This window comes from Bubalus kerabau, chromosome 2 (genome assembly GCF_029407905.1).
Source record: "Bubalus kerabau isolate K-KA32 ecotype Philippines breed swamp buffalo chromosome 2, PCC_UOA_SB_1v2, whole genome shotgun sequence".
NCBI classification, from domain to species: domain Eukaryota; kingdom Metazoa; phylum Chordata; class Mammalia; order Artiodactyla; family Bovidae; genus Bubalus; species Bubalus kerabau.
Genome location: NC_073625.1, coordinates 38950203 through 38971944, shown reverse-complemented (window position 1 = coordinate 38971944; position 21742 = coordinate 38950203). Strand labels below are relative to the sequence as shown.

The 21742-nt window shown below is 47.4% G+C and overlaps 1 pseudogene; it reads left to right on the top strand.

Moving 5' to 3' along the window:
• The first annotated feature begins 7010 nt into the window (after window positions 1–7010).
• LOC129644396 (lingual antimicrobial peptide-like) lies at window positions 7011–20775 on the top strand (annotated as a pseudogene).
• Window positions 20776–21742: the final 967 nt, after the last annotated feature.

Below are 21742 nucleotides of genomic sequence, written 5' to 3'. Positions count from 1 at the left end.
GTTCTTCCGCCGCGGTCGGCCGCCATGAGCGTTGGTTGTGCCCAGAAGTGTGTCGGGTATCTGGCAGAACCGGGCCAGCTTCCCATGGAGCTCCCCAGGACCCTCTCTGTGCGGAGTGCGCTGGGACCCTCCATGCGGCCTCCGGGGGATGACCTCGAGCGGCCGTTCCCTCCGCGGGGAGCAGGACCACACCGAGGTCAGGAGGACTAAGCCCCGGGTTGACGCAGAGCCGGGCCCTGCCAGTGCGCGTGTCCATCCCGCAGCCCCCTCGCTCCCTCAGAAGCAGCCTCAGACACCTCTGGGATGTCGTGTGGAAAGATGACCCTGCACCGAGGCTTCAGACCCCGGGCTCCGGTCCCGGCTCTGCCTCTGACTACAGGTCAAGTCCCTTCGTGGCACCTCCGGGCTCTCGTCAGCGAGATGCCAGAGCTGGGTCAGCTGACCCCCAGGCGCCCCAGTTCTGAGGCACGTGGCTCCAGGCACTTCTGAGAGGCACGCGGGCCCGACGCAGAGCGGGGACCGTGGGGGAACGGCCGCTCGCCTGGTCCTTGGTCTCCCTCCTGGGGTCCCCCGAGCCGAGACCCCGTTCCCCCCGGCCCTCAGCTTCGCTCACTCACCTCCTCTCCCTCCTGTGGGCGGCAGTGCCTGAGGAGCCTCTCCTTCGTCCTCCAGGGCCTGTTCCTGGAGGCGCCCTGACCGCCCGCTGTGTTCCCATCACCCGGTGCTAGTGAACCAGAGAAATCACTGAGTGGGCACCTGCGGATGTGCGGCGCCTCCTGGCAGGGACCCAAGGGCCAGCGACTGGCGCCCGGGGCCTCTGTACCCGGGCCTGGCTCATCGGCAGAGACTGGAGGGGATGCGAGGCTCCAAAATACAGGGGGCTCGTCACTGCCCCTCCCTCTCAGCAAGCTCAGGGAGCCAGTCACCCGGACACCCGAGAGCTGAGCTGCTGGGCGAGTGGAGGGTGTCGGAGGGTCCGAGCGCTGCTGCAGGGCCAGGAACACTGAGGACTGGAGGGCACAGAAGGAGGAGAACAGCTCTCTGTGACACCGTGGCACGGCCTTAGGGCTCAGATGGTCAGATCCCCCTGCAGAAGGGAGGCAATCAAGAGGAAATAGGGCGGCATGCCAGCAAGATAAAGAGAGAAAACCTGTCTGGGGAGACAACGCAGTAAATCATACGTAGACGTGTGCTTTAACCATCGCATCAGCGGGCAAGTAGAGGGCAGGGGCGGGGAAGGAACGAACTCAGCTGAGAAGAGGTGAAGAGTCTTGGGGTCTTCAGTGCCTTGGGTCTGTGGAGGGTGCTTCATCAGGCGCATTTGAAATAGGGAGACATAAAAATGGTTTAGCTTGAAAATGACAAAAATACTTTGGCAATAATATTAATAAGTGTCCATAAAAGGAAATAGCACAACATTGCTTAATTTCACCTTTTTACTCTTTTATTTTCTGAATTCTCCTCTGATTATTATTCAGAACTCTAGACATTTCCTCCATGAAAGAGTGTCATTAAGTCTTAGGATTAACAGAAAACACCAATTTTAGAGTCAGGAATCTGGGCCTGTGGCTCCAGAGATGCCATTTGCCCATGGACCCCTGGGAAGTAAGTAGCCTCTCTTTTCTGGACCTTACTTTTCTCATCTGGAAAATGCGATGATCATTAAGGCCCCTCCAACTCAGATGCTACAGCATCGGAGCCCAGGGCTCACACCTGCTGACACTAGGCTCTGATGGATGGTTTCTTAGCAAAAAGATACTTCCTGCACTAAGTAAAAGCCAAATTATCTGCCTCTGGGGAAAATATGTTTGTCTGTCCTGCTTAATAAAAGGAAGTAAGTTACTCAGAATGTAGGCCTATCTTCCTGCTTCATGTTACACGAGTATAGTAATCTAACATCCTTGAAGTTTCTGGGCAAAGCACTCAAGTGAGAGGAATTACACAAAGATAGAAAACAGTCAGATGGGTCCCTTTGGGCATCACCTGGTTCTCAGTTTCTAGCACTCTCCTGGCCCCCTTTCCAGGCACAGGGCAGCTTGGCTCAGCACCATTCTTTCTGAGACCCATTTCCTCTGCTCCCACGGTTTCCAGTTCCTAGGCAGAATCAGGTACAAAATGAACAAAATGTGCTCCCAAAATGCAGGGGCTTTCAGCTGGATCAAACAGATCCACACTGTAACAGTTCATCACTATTCACTGCAGTGAGGAGGAGGGGTCTTAAAGGAAGGAATGGCTGTTCCTGTTCCTATGGTGTGGGGGTGGGGGCAGGGGGAGAGGTTGAGAAAACTTTGCTGTGAGGTCAGTTTTTGATTTATGGTCTAAGGGATGAGTCAGTATTTATGAGGCAGACACACACACAGTGGTGAAGCCAGTCCTGGAAAAAGGAAGATCATAGGCAAAGATAGAAAGGTGTAGATTTCACTGTGAATTTGGGGAGTCATGTGTCCTTTGGCTAAAGAAAAAGGAAACACTGTAGGATATGTAGACTCAGGTTTGGATATTTGAATTTGTCTTGTAAGCAAAGAGAAGAAACTGAAGGACTTTAAATGAGAAAATAACACTGTCAAGTTTGTTATCTGGAAATAACTCGGTAGCTATATATAGACTGGATTCAAGATGTGAAGGTAAAGGACTGTTATAAACCCACCATATATAAAACAGCTAGCTAGTGGGAAGCTGCTGTATAGCACACGAAGCTCAGCTTCAGGAAGAAGAGATATTCTGACTTGACCATCACATGAGGGAACCACACTGGTAGGAAGCAGTCTGCTTAGGAGGCAGCAGTTGTGAATCTAGTTATGAGAAAGTGGATGGTCCATTTGTGTTATTCTCATTGGTTACCTATTGAAAGAAGGTATTCATAGTAACAATCATGCATCATAGGGAGAAATCCCTGTAGCCTGGAACCCAATTCTGTCAACCCCCCTACAAAACCTCTTTAAAGCAGATTGTACAGGGACAGCCCTGGTGGTCCAGTGGTTAAGACTCTGTGCTCCGAATGCTGGGGCACAGGTTCGATCCCTGGTCAGGGAACTAGATCCCACATGCCACAACTAAGAGTTCACGTGTCACAACTAAAGATTCTGCATGCAACAGCTAAGAGCCGGCACAAATTAAAAAACAAACAAAGAATCAGTATAAAGCAAGCAGTTAAATACAATAAATTAAGAAAAATAGCACAGGAATATTTCACCTGGACAAAGAGGAATCATCATCAAACAAAAACCATTCAGAATCTCTCCAAAGATGCTGAAAGAAAAAGGAGGTGGTGGGGACCAGGGAAGGTGGGAAGGGAGAAGAGACAGGAAGGTGTGCAGGGATCTTGGAGAGAATCACATGCCACACGGCACAGAACTAGACACATCTGGGGGCCGCAACTGGGGAAATTCACTTCTGGTTGCTTTGATTTTCTTTGAAAACCTGGCATGACGTCTCTCAGCTGAGAGTAGGCATGGGGAGCTGACAGGAGCTTTGAAGGAGAAGGTGCCGTGTGAAGCAGTTGTGGGGAGTGAAGGCGAGCGGAGGGGAAGGAGGCGTCCAAGCAGGGCCAGTGGGGAGACAGGACCCGCTGTGCATGAGGCGTCCTGAAAACAGGCTGAATCCAGGGGTGTGCGAAGGGGCTTAGCAACATCAGGTCAAGGATTCTAGGTTCTACATCTACAAAGGGTTGAGCCAGAAAGACAGGAGGTGGAAGTCGAGAGCAGTTGCTTAAAACTGAGATTACAGAGGGTTCGCAGGTCCTGGCTGAGAGGGTTTTGTGTGTTTTCCCTTCTTGACACCAACTGTGTGTCCAAGGCTTCAGCTCAGTTCTAACACTAACCACCCCAGAAGGAGGGTCAGCCTCACAGGTATGATACCAGTTCCACAACACTGTCCCCACCTAAGATGCCAAATCTTGGGTCCCCAGCTCCCCCACACTTCTGCCCAACTTGGCTTCAAACTCAGAAATCCCAGTACCTTCCCCTTCAGGTTGTATGATTTGCTAGACTGACTCACAGAACTCCAGAAGACACCAGAGGAAGGGCCAGGCCACGGCCCTCTCCCCGGGCTCCTTTGTTTTAGAAACCTTGGTTGATTTCTGTAACTCACCATTTGGGTCACTTGTTTGTTGGTTTCTCCTCCTACACTTTAAATTCTCCCGCCTATGTTTTAAATTCACCAATAGTGCATCCTTGAATGGAGAAGGCCCTGGCAACCCACTCTAGTATTCTTTCCTGGAAAATCCCAGGGACGGGGGAGCCTGGTGGGCTGCCTTCTATGGGGTCGCACAGAGTCGGACATGATTGATGTGACTTAGCAGCAGCAGCAGCCTTGAAAACCCAGACCCCCAACCCTATACCTGAACAAAAGGAAAAGCCTAGGCCCCCCATGCATTCTCTCCCTACCTGACACCATGGTAGGGAGAGTGTGCTGTGTACGTTTTAGGTCTCCTAAGCAAAAAGCCTCTATTTTTTTTCTTTTTTCAGAGCTTCCTGAGTGCATCAGACCCACAGGGGGCAGTCTGACCACAACACTGGTGATTCACAGGCTGAGAATAGCAGAAAATAGTGCAGGACACCCTGGGCTCCCTTTGCCACCCTGGTGGTGCCTCCAGCTCCCTGCTGCAGAGGCCACATGCGTAATCTGAGCCCAGTAAATGACCAAGCCCTCCTGGGTTCTCAGTGTTGGCTCCACAGTCACTGAGGCAACAGTCTTTATGGAGTACCTGTCAGGAGCCAAACACAGACAAATTCGTGGTCCCTTCCCCCTCCCAGAGGTCACTGTTGTTCTTGATATTGTTCAGTTGCTTTCCCAGTCATGTCTAACACTGTGACCCCAAGGATTGCAGCACTCCAGGCTCCTCTGTCCTTCACTATCTCCCGGAGTTTGCTCAAATTCATGTCCATGAGACTGTGATGCCATCCAACTGTCTCATCCTCTGCCACCTCCTTCTCGTGCCCTCAATCTTTCCAAGCATCACGGTCTTTTCCAATGAGTTGGCTCTTTGCATCAGGTGGCCAAAGCATCATAGCTTCAGTATTAGGCTTCCAATGAATATTCTGGGTTGATTTCCCTTAGGATTGACTGGTTGATCTCCTTGTAGTCCAAGGGACTAATGCCCACCATTCAGTGAAGATGAGGGTAAATGTTATTTAAAGGTAAACTACAATGAAAAACAATGTGAGTTGAGAACTACTGGCATTAAACTATGGGAACTTACCAGAACTACTGGAATACAAAGCCGGAGGTCCTTGCACTGCTGAGAATGTGTCCTGACCTGCCCACCAAGATTCCACAGAGTTCTGCAGGCGGGATGAGCAGGAGAGGGTCGGAGAGGAGGAGGGGAGAGGGTCAAGGTCACTTGGGATTGGATGGGGCCGTCCCATAGTTTGACAGGGATGCAGGTTCCAGCTGGACACTCAGGATCTGTGCTCCTCACTCTATGCAAACTCTGTTTCAATTTAAAATTGGCAAAGACAAAATGCAGGGTTTGTAATAAAAAGAGCCCTTTAGGTCTCATTTTAAAATTGGTAAATGGGCCAGACAGGAGGGATGGAGGACCACTCCCATGTGTCCTCTCACCTCTAACGGACCACAAATGCTGTCCATCTCAAAGCTTCTAATGGCTGGAAACCCACACTGTTAGGAAAAGGGAGACAAGACAGAGAAGAGCGAATCTGAGAACCTCCCTGCACCGTGTCATCTCAGGTACGGACGCGGCTGGGCCTTGCTGCCTGGATATTTGGCCAGACATCATTCTGGATGTTCCTCTGAGGATGTTTGGAAATGAGACCTACATTTAAATCAGTGGACTTTGGTAAAGCAGGTTATTATTACCCCTGAGTGACATGGGTGGACCTCATCCAATCAGTTGAAGGCCTGAATAAAGACTGACTTCTCCCCAAAGGGAAGGAATTCTGCCAGTAGCCAGCTTCAGATTTGAACTCCAGCATCAGCTCCTCCCTGAGTCCTGCTGGTCTACCGCACTGGCACTGGATCTGTTTGTTTGTTTGGGGACTTGCCAAAACGTTTGTTTGTTTTGGGACTTACTTTCATAATGGTGTGAAATGATTCATTAAAGAAATGGGTTATTTCTGTGGAGAACCCTGACTGACTCACAACCAAATGTGGACAAGTGAAGAGGAAAAAGATGGGAGGCACCCTCCAGAAAGCCCCACAGGGATGGGCTGTGGGTGTCTACACTCTGAAGTAACTTTTCCTGGGTTGCAGAACCTTTGGAGAACATCCCGCCCCCGCCCCCCAAGCAAACAGACACAAGACAGTCTTGGAAAATTTCAGTTTCTTCACCAAAACTTGACCACAGACTGCAGCTGAGATTGCGTTAGCATAATGTGGACAATGTGTTTTTGCAACCCTGCAATAACTGACACACAGAGACACAGCTGGTGGGAGAAATGAACAGAAGCTAAGAAACAAAGAGCAAGAAGGGTGGCCCCAAATGCCAGGGCCAGGAAGCCCGGAGTGGGGGTTGGGGGTGGGCAGAGGACTGGGGAGGCGGGGAGTCTCAGGAGGCAGCCGGTTCTGGAGATTGCAGGGCTCAGAGAAGAGCTACCCCGGAGACCCTGGGTGATGATGGTGGGTCTCTGAGAAGCCCTGACGACTGGCGGCCACATGGTTTCCATTGCTTCCTTCCTCCCATGGTCCATCAGAAGAGACCTCCACCCCCGAGCTCCTCTGAGCACAGTGGACAGAGCTCCTGTTTCTAAGGTCTTACTTCCCGCCTGAAGCTGCTGGGTAAAATAAATGAGGTGGTACAGGCAGCTCACTGGAACCACCATCTACACTACCTTGGAGCTGGGTTACCTCTCGTTTAGCAGTTTTCCCTCCACAAGATGAGACAGGCTGAGGATATAGAAAGAGGAGGGGAGGGAAGCAAAAGGATCCAGAGTGACAGAAACCTGCTCATAAAACCTGCATCACTGCCCCTGAAACGTGCAGGAAAATAACAGGAAAGCTCGAAGGGACTGGGATCTTCAGCATAACTAAAGCAAGGGGCATCATTCAGGAACATGCAGCTCCAGGAGAGAACAGGAATGTTGCCGAGGTGAGGGGAGTTGTTTACCTGATTATCTCAGGAAGAAAGGGTACGCCCTCAAAGACATGAGCTTGAACCCCAGAATTCAGCATTAAAAAAAAAAAATGGACTGTGATGGGACTGTATACTGCCCTCCTACAGTACACAACTAAGGAACCAGGCAAAACCTGCGAAACTACTGATTCAGACTCTGGCACAAGCAGTCCAGGACCATAATTGAGGAGAGAAGAAAACAAGTGAGGTGAGGGACATCCCTGGTGGTCTGGTGGCTGGGATTCTGTGCTCCCAACAAAGGGGGCCTGGGTCCACCCCTGGTCAGGGAACTAGATCCCACATGCCACAACTAAAATCCTGCCTGCCATGATTAAGGTCCAAGGCAGCCAAATTAATGAATTAGGTAATTAAATGTTATGTGCTTAACCATTTATAAAAAAAGAAAAGAAAACAAGTGAAGTGAGACTTATGACATCTCAAGCCTCTACAGATTTCCAGGTCTAAAGCTCAGGCAACAAGAACCCAAACAGACCAACAATTCTTCTGTGTCGAAGAGAGTACGGTCAAAGTTTAGAGAGTGCAGGCATCTTCACTTCTGGACAGAAAACCAGCAATGGGCGTTGGAATCAGGGGTGTGTGCCTGTGTGCTAAGTCGATGCAGTTGTGTCCGACTCTGCTACTCTGTGGACTGTGGAGGTGCTGATTGTTTGTTACCCCATTGACTATACCCTGCCTGTGTAGCCTGCCTAAAAACTCTGTGCTTTTCATTCAATTCTAAACCTGCTCTGAAAAACTGAAAAACGAAGTCTATTATACCAGACGGAATTTTGGCTCAGCTTGATGGGATAAAGTCTGATGCTAAGATTTTAGACACTATCTTAAGGAAAGAGATGGTCATTTCAGAAAAACAAACAAACAAACAACAACAACAACAAAACAAGAATCAGATATAAACCAACTATAAAAAACCCACTTGAGACATCAAATATAAAGGCAAGTGGATTTAAAATGAAATGATGGAAACAGATCTGCTGTGGTCATTGTTTAGACCCTCAGTCGTGTCCAGCACTCTTGAGACCCCCATGGAATCATCCAGTCAAGATTACTGCAGTGTGTGGCCATGCCCTTCTCTTGGGAATCTCCCTGACCCAGGGATCAAAACCATGTCTCTGCATCTCAGGCAGATTCTTTACTGTTGAGCCGACAGATATGCTATGGAAACATTAATTTAAAGAAAACATGGTAGGCTGTATTGGTTAATTTACAGGCATCCTAATGGCTAGGATGGTAAAGAATCTGCCTCCAATGTGGGAGACCTGGTTTTACCCCTGGTTTGGGAAGATGCCCTAGAGGAGGGCATGGCAACCCACTTCAGTATTCTTGCCTGGAGAATCCCCATGGACAGAGGAGCCTGGCAGGCTACAGTCTATGGGGTCACAAAGGGTCAGACATGCCTGAGTGACTAAGCACATCACAATCAAGTAACTTTTAGGACAAGGACCAAATATAGAGAGCTGGTATTTATCCTAATGATAAAATGTTTAATTCATCAAGAATACATATGAATACTGAATCAGAATGTACTTAGCAAAGGAATTTTAAAATTCTTAAAGAAAACTTACAGGAATAATCTGAAAGACAGACAAATTAGCAGTTACAATTGGAATTTCCCTGACAATCCAGTGGTTAAGATTCCAAGTTTTCAATGCAGGGGGCACAGGTTCCATCCCTGGTTGAGCAAGTAAGATCTCTTATAACATACACAAAATTCAACACAAGATAGATTAAAGGTTTACAAAAACCATAAAACTCCTGAAACCACAAAACTCCTAAAAGAAAGCATAGGAGAAAAGTTCTTTGGCATGGGTCTCCACAAGGATGGTTTTGAGCTTGACACCAAAAGCACAAGCCACAAAAACAAAGCTGAAGGGTAGGATGCATCAAACTGAAAAGCTTCTGCACAGCAAAGGAAACAATGAACAAACTGAAAAGACGGTGCTCTTTTAATGCTCCAGTGATCTCTGAGGCTGGGGGAGATGGCAGCAGTGTTGCGGGAAAGAGAGTGGGGTGAGAGAGGATGGTCGGATCCCAGGTCACATCCGAGTCCCTGGGATGGCCGCCGAATGTGGGGACTTGGCTTCGCACAGGCAGGGACTCAAAAGCGAGTCATGGTGAAAGAAGGTCAATCCAGGGAGGAAACAGGCTGCACGGAGTGTGTGGGCCATCTTGGAAAGCAAGCTCAGCCCCAGGGTATGGGGCTGTCGGTGTTTATAGGGGTGGGTCATTTCATAGGCTAATGAGTGGGAGGAGTATCCAGCTATTTTGCAGAAATGGTGGGGATTTCCAGGAACTGGGTCAGCACCTACTTTTTGACCTTTATGGTCAGCCTTGAAATTGTCATGGCGTCTCTGAGTGTGTCACCTAGCTACCGTGTTACAAAGGGATTTAAAAACATATATTTACTTCAGGTCTGAGTTGCGGTATGCAGGATATTCATCTCAGCACATTGACTTAGTTGCCTCATTGCATGTGGAGAAGGAAATGGCAACCCACTGCAGTATTCTTGCTTGGAAAATTCCATGGACAGAGGAGCATGGTGGCCCAAGGTCCATGGGGTCGCAAAGAGTCAGACACTCTGAACGATTTCACATTCTTTCTTTGATGTGGAAACCTAGTGATCAAGCCAGAGACTGAATCCACATCCCTTTGCTGCAAGGCAGATTCTTAACCACTGGACCACCAAGGAAGTCCCAGTCATTCTTTTAAAGGTTGTTCCCCGCCCAATTCCGGTCTAATTAGCACCAGATAGCTGGCATTTGACAGCGCTATTCGAGCTTTCGAGTTATAGAATGTCCTGGTAAAGCTCTCAGGACACTGTGGAGACGGCAGGAGGCAGGCAGGAACATTGGAAGAGAGGTCGATTTTGCTCCAAGTTACATCACTGCCACTTAGTAGACTGCGGCCTTGGACACATCTTTTTGCTGGATTTGCAGCCAATTTTAATCGACTTTTTAAGTCAGTTTTGCCTGTGGCCTCAGACATGGCTTTCTAGTCCTTGGGACCATCTTGTATAAACCTTGGGGCATAGCTACCTGGTGGGTTTGTTTAGGGGAATTCAAAGAGATAATTTGAATAAAAGTGGCCAGCTACTGAGCAAGGCTCATTGCAAAATATAATTCTGGGACAAGTTCAAAGAAGAAACTAGTAAAAGTGTCAGTGGGGGAGGACAGATTTGGCCCAGCCCTGGTCCCCTTCTCAGGGTAGGTCCCCTTGTGACTGTCAGAATCCATGACGCCGGCCCCGTCCATAGGACAAGGGAACTGGGGACAACGGCCTCTGCCCATAAACACCCAGGGCTCCGTGCTGAGAACACCTGTTTGTGGAGTCGTAGATGTAAAGGGCTTTGCTCTTCAAAACCTTATCTGTAGGACTGGGACACCCCTTCTTGCCTGAAGAACTGAGGTGCTTTGCTGGAAAGAGCCTGCCTCAATTTCCTACTCACAGGTTACAGGTTTGGGGACACAGCATTTATCATCCCTTTGAAGAATGAAACCATGAGTTACCTCTCAGCCCAGGCATGAAGCAGCCACAATCCACATGGCCTTGTTTGGCTTTGAGCCTGGGAAAACTAACAATTCATGTAGACTTGACCTAAAATTAACCCTTCCCTCTATCCTATACGAACTCATCTCTGGTTTCTGGTGAGCCACCCCATGGTGTCTTGGGTGTGTGACCTCCTTGCTGAAGCAACAGGACCCTTCCCTGATGTACAGAGATGCCCCTGGATGCTATCTCCAGGATTAACATAGCTGCAAAGGAGTCATCTTTAGACCTTGCCAAGGAAAAATAAGCCACTGCAATTGTGCAATTCCTGACAAGGGCCGTGTCCCACTGGTGAGGAACCATGGCAAGAAACTCCCTTGAAACTCAACATGGCACCCTGACCCCTTTTGGAAACACACATCTATGAAAAGTCATGCCTGGTCTTGCACATAAAACTGCATCATCAGCTTCCTTAAAAGGAAAAAAAAAATCTGCTGTGCTGCAAACCATTGATCACTAAAACACACCAAGTTTTGTTTTGTTTATTTATTTAGGCTGTACTAGGTTGTAGAAAATTCTGAAAGAGATGGGAATACCAGACCATATGACCTGCCTCTTGAGAAACCTATATGCAGATCAGGAAGCAACAGTTAGAACTGGACATGGAATAGACTGATTCCAAATAGGAAAAGGAGTACGTCAAGGCTGTATAATGTCACCCTGCTTATTTAACTTATATGCAGAGTACATCATGAGAAACGCTGGGCTGGAAGAAGCACAAGCTGGAATCAAGATTGCCAGGAGCAATATCAATAACCTTAGATATGCAGATGACACCACCCTTATGGCAGAAAGTGAAGAGGAACTAAAAAGCCTCTTGATGAAAGTGCAAGAGGAGAGTGAAAAAGTTGGCGTAAAGCTCAACATTCAAAAAACTAAGATCATGGCATCTGGTTCCATCACTTCATGGGAAATAGATGGGGAAACAGTGGAAACAGTGCCAGACTTTATTTTTTGGGTCTCCATAATCACTTAAGATGGTGATTGCAGCCATGAAATTAAAAGACACTTACTCCTTGGAAGGAAAGTTTTGACCAACCTAGATAGCATATTAAAAAGCAGAGACATTACTTTTCCAACAAAGGTCCATGTATTCAAGGCTATGGTTTTTCCAGTGGTCATGTACGGATGTAAGAGTTGGATTATAAAGACAGCTGAGTGCCGAAGAATTGATGCTTTTGAACTGTGGTTTTGGAGAAGACTCTTGAGAGTCCCTTGAACTGTAGGAGATCCAACTAGTCCATTCTAAAGGAGATCAGTCTTGGGTGTTCTTTGGAAGGAATGATGCTAAAGCTGAAACTCCAGTACTTTGGCCACCTCATGTGAAGAGTTGACTCATTGGAAAAGACCCTGATGCTGGGAGGGATTGGGGCAGGAGGAGAAGGCGACGACAGAGGATGAGATGGCTTGATGGCATCATGGACTCGTTGAACGAGAGTTTCAGTGAACTCTGGGAGTTGGTGATGGACAGGGAGGCCTGGCCTGCTACAGTTCATGGGGTCGCAAAGACTCAGACATGACTGAGCGACTGAACTGAGGTCGTAGTTGTGGCATGTAGGATCTAGTTACCTGACGTGCTATGCTTGGGAGTACAGAGTCTTACCCATTGGACCATTAAGGAAGTCCCATAAAACAACATTTTTAAAAATTACTTTTCTAAAAAATTTTGAATTAGAGTATGGCTGATTAATAATGTGATAGTTTCAGGTGGACAGCAAAGAGACTCAGTCATGCATATACATGTATCCATTCTGCCCCAAACTTCCTTCCCATCCAAGCTGCCACATACCATTAAGCAGAATTCCCCAAAAAACATCATTTTCAATGAAGAGACACAGTAGACAACGATTCAGTCTCACTTCTTTATGTAGTATTATAGCATGTTTATAAATTGATTCTGTAGTATAGATTTTGCCTGCAAGGTCCATATATATATATATATATATATATATATATATATATATATATATATCTTATGTATAGATAATTATACACACACACACACACACACACACACACACACATATATCATCCAAGGTAAGGGGCAATGGCTGTGCTTTGCTGGAGTAGCTGTGAAGAGATACCCCACGCCCAAGGTAAGAGAAAACCAAGTAAGATGGTAGGTGTTGCAAGAGGGCATCAGAGGGCAAAGACACTGAAACCATACTCACAGAAAACTAGTCAATCTAATCACACTAGGACCACAGCCTTGTCTAACTCAATGAAACTAAGCCATGCCCGTGGGGCAACCGAAGACAGGCAGGTCATGGTGGAGAGATTTGACAGAATGTGGTCCACTGGAGAAGGGAATGGCAAACCTCTTCAGGATTCTTGCCTTGAGAACCCCATGAACAGTATGAAAATGCAAAATGATAGGATACTGAAAAAGAAACTCCCAAGGTCAGTAGGTGTCCAATACGCTACTGGAGATCAGGGAGAAATAACTCCAGAAAGAATGAAGGGATGGAGCCAAAGCAAAAACAATACCAGCTGTGGATGTGACTGGTGATAGAAGCAAGGGCCGACGCTGTAAAGAACAATATTGCATAGGAACCTGGAATGTCAGGTCCATGAATCAAGGCAAATTGGAAGTGGTCAAACAAGAAACGGCAAGAGTGAATGTCGACGTTCTAGGAATCAGCAAGCTGAAATGGACCAGAATGGGTGAATTTAACTCAGATGACCATTATATATGCTACTGCGAGCATGGAATCCCTCAGAAGAAATGGAGTAGCCATCATGGTCAACAAAAGAGTCCGAAATGCAGTACTTGGATGCAATCTCAAAAACGACAGAATGATCTCAGTTCGTTTCCAAGGCAAACCATTCAATATCACAGTAATCCAAGTCTATGCCCCAACCAATAATGCTGAAGAAGCTGAAGCTGAACGGTTCTATGAAGACCTACAAGATCTTTTAGAACTAACACCCAAAAAAGATGTCCTTTTCATTATAGGGGACTGGAATGTAAAAGTAGGAAGTCAAGAAACACCTGGAATAACAAGCAAATTTGGCCTTGGAGTACAGAATGAAGCAGGGCAAAGACTAATAGAGTTTTGCCAAGAAAATGCACTGGTCATAACAAACACCCTCTTCCAACAACACAAGAGAAGACTCTATGCATGGACATCACCAGATGGTCAACACTGAAATCAGATTGATTATATTCTTTGCAGCCAAAGATGGAGAAGCTCTATACAGTCAGCAAAAACAAGACCAGGAGCTGACTGTTGCTCAGACCATGAACTCCTTATTGCCAAATTCAAACTTAAATTGAAGAAAGTAGGGAAAACACTAGACCATTCAGGTATGACCTAAATCAAATCCCTTATGATTATACAGTGGAAGTGAGAAATAGATTTAAGGGTCTAGATCTGATAGATAGAATGCCTGATGAACTATGGAATGAGGTTCATGACATTGTACAGGAAACAGGGATCAAGACCATTACCATAGAAAAGAAATGCAAAAAAGCAAAATGGCTGTCTGGGGAGGCCTTACAAATAGCTGTGAAAAGAAGAGAAGCAAAAAGCAAAGGAGAAAAGGAAAGATATAAGCATCTGAATGCAGAGTTCCAAAGAATAGCAAGAAGAGATAAGAAAGACTTCTTCAGCAATCAATGCAAAGAAATAGAGGAAAACAACAGAATGGGAAAGACTAGAGATCTCTTCAAGAAAATCAGAGATACCAAAGGAACATTTCATGCAAAGATGAGCTCGATTAAGGACAGAAATGGTATGGACCTAACAGAAGCAGAAGATATTAAGAAGAGATGGCAAGAATACACAGAAGAACTGTACAAAAAAGATCTTCAGATAATCATGATGGTGTGATCACTGACCTAGAGCCAGACATCCTGGAATGTGAAGTCAAGTGGGCCTTAGAAAGCATCACTACGAACAAAGCTAGTGGAGGTGATGGAATTCCAGTTGAGCTATTCCAAATCCTGAAAGATGATGCTGTGAAAGTCCTGCACTCAATAAGCCAGCAAATTTGGAAAACTCAGCAGTGGCCACAGGACTGGAAGAGGTCAGTTTTCATTCCAATCCCAAAGAAAGGCAATGCCAAAGAACGCTCAAACTACCACACAATTGCACTCATCTCACACGCTAGTAAAGTAATGCTCAAAATTCTCCAAGCCAGGCTTCAGCAATATGTGAACCGTGAACTTCCTGATGTTGAAGCTGGTTTTAGAAAAGGCAGAGGAACCAGAGATTAAATTGCCAACATCCGCTGGATCATGGAAAAAGCAAGAGAGTTCCAGAAAAACATCTATTTCTGCTTTATTCACTATGCCAAAGCCTTTGACTGTGTGGATCACAATAAACTGCGGAAAATTCTGAAAGAGATGGGAATACCAGACAACCTGATCTGCCTCTTCAGAAATCTGTATGCAGGTCAGGAAGCAACAGTTAGAACTGGACATGGAACAAAAGGCTGGTTCCAAATAGGAAAAGGAGTTCGTCAAGGCTGTATATTGTCACCCTGTTTATTTAACTTCTATGCATAGTACATCATGAGAAACGCTGGGCTGGAAGAAACACAAACTGGAATCAAGATTGCCAGGAGAAATATCAATAACCTCAGATATGCAGATGACACCACCCTTATGGCAGAAAGTGAAGAGGAACTCAAAAGCCTCTTGATGAAAGTGAAAGTGGAGAGTGAAAGAGTTGGCTTAAAGCTAAACATTCAGAAAAGGAAGATCATGGCATCTGGTCCCACCACGTCATGGGAAATAGATGGGCAAACAGTGGAAACAGTGTCAGACTTTATTTTTCTGGGCTCCAAAATCACTACAGATGGTGACTGCAGCCATGAAATTAAAAGATGCTTACTCCTTGGAAGGAAAGTTATGACCAACCTAGATAGCATATTCAAAAGCAGAGACATTACTTTGCCAACAAAGTTTCATCTAGTCAAGGCTATGGTTTTTCCTGTGGTCATGTATGGATGTGAGAGTTGGACTGTGAAGAAGGCTGAGCGCTGAAGAATTGATGCTTTTGAACTGTGGTGTTGGAGAAGACTCTTGAGAGTCCCTTGGACTGCAAGGAGATCCAACCAGTCCATTCTGAAGGAGATCAGCCTTGGGATGTCTTTGGAAGGAACGATGCTAAAGCTGAAACTCCAGTACTTTGGCCACCTCATGCGAAGAGTTGACTCATTGGAAAAGACTCTGATGCTGGGAGGGATTGGGGGCAGGAGGAGAAGGGGAGGACAGAGGATGAGATGGCTGGATGGCATCACTGACTCGATGGACGTGAGTCTCAGTGAGCTCCAGGAGTTGGTGATAGACAGGGAGGCCCCGCGTGCTGCGATTCATGGGGTCGCAAAGAGTCGGACACGACTGAGTGACTGATCTGATCTGATCAGATATATATATATATATATATATATATAGATGATATCTACCTCTCTCAAATATCATTTAGAGCTAAAGCAGAAGGGATCATGATTAAGACAACTTATTTTCCTTCAGAAAAATCCTATCCCTGGGTGCCAGCCAGGGACTCTGTCTGCTCGAGGCAGCCTCCATGGTTTTGCTGAGCCTCAGATGGGAGACTCTGAGCCACAGCGGGGGACCTGAACAGGACTGAAGCTCTGTGGGCTCCTTCAGGACAGGGTCCTCCCGGGTACCCACATTTCTAAAGGGCTTGGAGTTCTACTCAAAGCTGCATGGCAAGTTTCATCCTGAGATTTAGCATTTCTGAAAAGCCAGGTCAGTGCCTCTCCAACACTGAGATGGAGGGATGTTACTAAGTGAGGGATGTTACTTAGTGATGGAGGTCCTCCTTAACCCAGTGAAGGGGTCCCCACTGCTGGGTCTGCTTCATGATACTAGGCTGGGGAGATGCGTTCAGTGGCAGCGTCATCCTCCCACTCTGTCGCTGATGAAGGGAAACAGAGCACCCATCTGCCCATCATGTGTCCCGCTGAGATTTCATGAGACAGGTGTGTGATTGTGTTGCAGTGAATTAAGAGAAGTTTTTTTCTCTCTCTTTCTTTTTTTCCTTTTGTGTCTTTCTCCACTTTAACTGTTCCTAACGTACAGTCTGTATTGATAACCAAGTTTCTTCTTTGCAGAAGACTAACCTATTATGCAAACTACACCTATGGCCCTCCATTTCTGCAGGAGCCACATTCTGCATCTATTATGCTTTAACTTATTCTAGCCACATCATGTTACTTAATTTTATCGCATCATAAACCTCCCCTTGTGTAGTTTGTTTTTCCCTTCCTTTGCTGTATGTTACCTCATGTTGATGCTTAACTTTATGGTGCACTCTCTTTGGAAGCCACCCCATAGTGGTTTGCTTTCCCCCTTTTGTAGTATAGGAAGAAAGTCTACATGAAATCCCCAAAGGACAATGGACCCAACCACAGGGACCAACTGCCAGATCCAAATACCTAGCTACCTGACACTGGCCTATTGACAGTTTCCCAACAGTGCAAAACAGAGAATTCAGGACCCCTACACCTTTTGTCCCGTATCTCCAAGCCCTGACTGTGAGCCCCAACTGTATGATCCCCTGGATTCCCGACGGAGGGGAGACAGGCTCCTTGAGGCAGGAACCTATTGTATTCTCCATTCTGTTGGCTTAATAATTAAAGCCATCTTTCTGTTTCCTCCAAACTCTGTCTCCACAATTTTTATTCAGCTCTGGAGGGCAAAGAAAACCAAGATTTTGGCGACAACAGTTGCTGCCAACCTGTAACAAGCTAGCTGGTGTGGGGAGCAGGTTGGGACCATTGAGTCTCTTCCCTCAGTGCCCCAGGGCCCAGAAAGAGAGGGGCTCTCTCTGCAGATGCTGGGAGTCAGCAAGTCTTGCCCAGGGAGTGAAACTGCCTCTGAACAAGTTAGTCCCTATTTGGGCCTGAAACAGCCTTTCATGGAAACAGCGTATGTGTTAGTTGCTTAGTCATGTCCGACTCTCTGCAACCCCGTAGACTACAGCCCACCAGGCCCCTCAGTCCATGGGACTCACCAAGCAAGAACACTGGAGCAGGTTGTCATTTCTTCTCCAAAAGGAACCATCAGTTCAATTCAGTTCAGTTCAGTTCAGTTCAGTCACTAAGTCATGTCTGATTGTTTGCCACCCCGTGAATCACAGCACGCCAGCCCTCCTTGTCTGTCACCAACTCCCAGAGTTCACTCAAACTCATGTCCATTGAGTCACTGATGCCATCCAGCCATCTCATCCTCTGTCGAGCCCTTCTCCTCTTTCCCCCAATCCCTCCCAGCATCAGAGTCTTTTCCAATGAGTCAACTCTTCACATGAGGTGGCCAAAGTATTGGAGTTTCAGCTTCAGCATCATTCCTTCCAAAGAACACCCAGGACTGATCTCCTTTAGGATGGACTGGTTGGATCTCCTTGCAGTCCAAGGGACTCTCAAGAGTGTTCTCCAACACCACAGAACAAAAGCATCAATTCTTTGGGGCTCAGCTTTCTTCACAGTCCAACTTTTCATATCCACACATGACCACTGGAAAAGGCATAGCCTTGACTAGACGGACCTTTGTTGGCAAAGTAATATCTCTGCTTTTCAAATGGTATCTAGGTTGGTCATAACTTTCCTTTCAAGGAGTAAGCGTCTTTTAATTTCATGGCTGCAGTCAACATCTGCAGTGATTATGGAGACCCAGAAAATAAAGTCTGACACTGTTTCCACTGTGTCCCCCATTTATCTGCCATGAAGTGATGAGACCAGATGCCATGATCTTAGTTTTCTGAATGTTGAGCTTTAAGCCAACTTTTTCACTCTCTTCTTTCACTTTCAACAAGAGGCTTTTGAGTTCCTCTTCACTTTCTGCCATAAGGGTGGTGTCATCTGCATATCTGAGGTTATTGATATTTTTCCCTGCAATCTTGATTCCAGCTTGTGCTTCTTCCAGCCCATAAGGAACTATAGAAATAAAGAAAGTGAGTCTCCCAGTCATGTCTGACTCTCTACAACCCCATGAACTGTATGTAGCCCATGAGCCTCTTCCATCCATGGAATTTTCCAGGCAAGAGTACTGGAGTGGGGTGCCATTTCCTTCTGCACAGGAAAACAGTGGGCAGATTCAAAGCCCTGGAAGGGTGAGGGTGGGGCTGGGGAGTGGGTAAGCGGAGGTTCAGCAAGAAGTCTGTGCCCCTGCCAGGGGAAACAGGCAAGTCTGTTCCCCTTGCCACACCCCTGCCTATCAGCTGAACTGACTGCCAGGTAAAAGCTTCTGATCAAAAGGACAGCAGGAAAGCTTTTTCTGGGGTTTTCTCCAGCCTCATTAGCATACGAGTGACTGCCCCTGTTTTGTGCTATAAATGCCACTCCCATGACACACAGGGAAGAGGCTCCATTAACCAGTTCCTAATAACCAAATCCACAGCCAGCGCAGAATCCCTCCCGGAACCTGGGACCTTTATAAAGCAGCAAGCGCAGCCTCTTCTCCAGCGTCAGCCGCAGAGCTCTGGATGCCAGCATAAGGCTCCATCACCTGCTCCTTGCGCTCCTCTTCCTGGTCCTGTCTGCTGGGTCAGGTGAGCTCGTGGGAGCCCCGGGGGGAGCTGCAGTCTCTCTCTCCTGTTTCTACCTCCCTCTGTCCTGCTACCCTTATCTACACGTGGTCAGACTAAACTCAACATATTTGATGCTTCTGAGAAGCCAGCACTGAGTCCTTAGTAGTGAGAGGGGGCTGAGAACCGCCCTGTAAAATTCCTGGCTGTTTCTAAGCCACTCTAGCAAGTCAAAGCTTCTGAGCCCATCTCCTCATTGGTCTCATGAAGATGAAACAGAAGTTGCCTCTGTTAAGTGACTCTCCTTTTTTTCTTTTTCATAAAAGCAAGAAATTTGATTTTGTCCCATGACAGAAGCACAGAATGTCTCTTTATAAATCTTCCTATTTGAAGGGTGGCGGCTCTGGGTGACCAGACAAGTCCAGAGGAGAGTCAGGCCGAGCCTGGGCTTCACGAGCTCCCTTTGGGATGCTCCGTGCTGAGTCTCGTCAGCAGGAAGGTCCTCCAGGACATGTCGCTGACGATGCGACCCTCGCTCCACAGCTGGGAGGCAGCACATCCAAAGCAGTGTGCAGGATAGGCTGTCTGATTTTCTTCTTACCCTTGATATTTCCGGAAATAGGATGAACATATGTAGGAAGGAAGGAGGGAGGGAGGGAGGGAGAGGATGCGGAGAATGAGACCTGAGACAACTGATCAGATGTCAAAATCAAGTTGAAAAGGCCTTGTCTGATCAGTGTTGTTTATGACTGTAACCCAACTCTTAACACAGTGGCAGGGAGAGAGGACAGGGGTGTAAGGAATGTGGCCTCTCAGTGCACGGGCCCCGGGTTCAATCCCTGGATGGGGAACTACAGAGGGACCAGAGGTGTCTTGTGGCCAAAAGGGAAAAAGGCGTGTGAGGAAGACGGGAAGGTGGCTAGTCAGGAGGAAACCACAAAGGGAGGAGGAGAGGGGCTGACTGGCACCAGCGCTGAGAGCGTTCTGAGTCAGTAGAGACCAGGATACAAAACTTTTTTTTCTGAACCATTGTCACTGTCAGCTGTAAGTTGCTTTGAGAGTAAGTTCTCTTTAAACAGTTCTTACACTTTCAGCTGCATCTTTTCCTCCTATCTCAGTTCCACTACTTGACTGACTCCATGAGTCAGAAAATTAAACAGTGAAAATAGAGCCCTGTGGGCTGCTTCTGACTCTGGGCAGGAAGGTGGATGTAGCAGAGCTTCCTGGTCTTTGCCCTCGTGGTGGAGCTGACCCCGCACACAACCGGGGTTCTCATGCCCCAGTCCCTCAGCCTCTGGTTCTGGAAACGGGAGGGTCCACCAGAGCCTGGCAGGGTCACTATCTGTCTGGAAGCTGGCCCATGGGGTCCTGGACTCACATCTTGTTGCACGAGGCCGTGTCCACATTTCAGCACAGAAAACCCCAGGGCCTCACTCAGAGGGGACACAGCTGGCCTTCTCGAGATGCCACTTTCCTGCTGACACATTTTTCCCTCTTTCTTCTCTTTTTAGGATTTACTCAAGGAGTAAGATTCCTCTAAGCTGCAGTAGGAATATAGGCATCTGTGTGCCGATCAAGTGCTCTGGAAACATAAGACAGATTGGCAACTGTCTTGGAGCCCTAATAAAATGCTGCAGGAGATGGTAAAAGATGGCAAAGACGCGGCCAGGACCGATGCGGAGTCAGAAACTGCACCCTTCGACAGAGCGTCTAAAATTTAAACCAGAATAAATTTTGTTCAAAGTTAAAGAATCTTGCCCACTGGTCATTGAGGTTGTTGTGTGGTGTCTAATCCCAAGCGAATTCCGAAGTCCTTGAGAATGCTCTCTGAGCTACACACACGGACCATCGGGGAATTGTGGTGGGGTGCTTTGTGCTCCCAGGGGTGTAGACCCTGTTCCTTTGGGGCCTGACCTTCCCCAGCCCCTCTGTCTGCTGTCCTTCCTGCTTCCCAGGCCATGCTTCCTGTCCTGCCCCGTGTCTCCCCTCAAACATACACCCCAGGGGTCCAGAATCACCAGCACACCAGTCCCATAGGAAAGTCCCCACCCCTGCTCCAGGAGGAAACCCCCCTCCTCTGTCCCCCTGCAGCCCTCACTTCCATTTGGTTTGTGCTTCTTACTCCCGCCTTGTGCGCACGTGGATACACTTCTGATTCCTTTTTGGGCTATAAGATCTCTATAGGCATGGACTTTTCCTATTCCTGTAAGTGCTGGGCATTGAGACGAGACATTGTTTCACAAATTGTCATCAACTGAATGACAGAGTTGACATGGACAAAGCATGTCTCTCTGTGTGTACATGATATGATGCAACTAGATGCTATGGAAAAACTAGTCCTGTGGAAAGCACAATTTAATGAAGACAACACAGCACAGAACACTGAGACCACAGGGGGCCGGGTGAGCATGCTGACCTCAGCCTGCTTGCAGTTTCTTCAGAGGGTTTCCTAGTTAAACCAAGAGTCTTGCTTGTGCACACTGTACATGTGAGCAGCTCTCTGGTCTTTGCACTAACTCTTCCCTCAGTGCAAGCTGAGGTCACCAAGGGGATAGTGTTAGGAGACAGGGCCTTTGGGAGGTGATTTGGTCATGAGGGTGGGACCCTCCTGGGT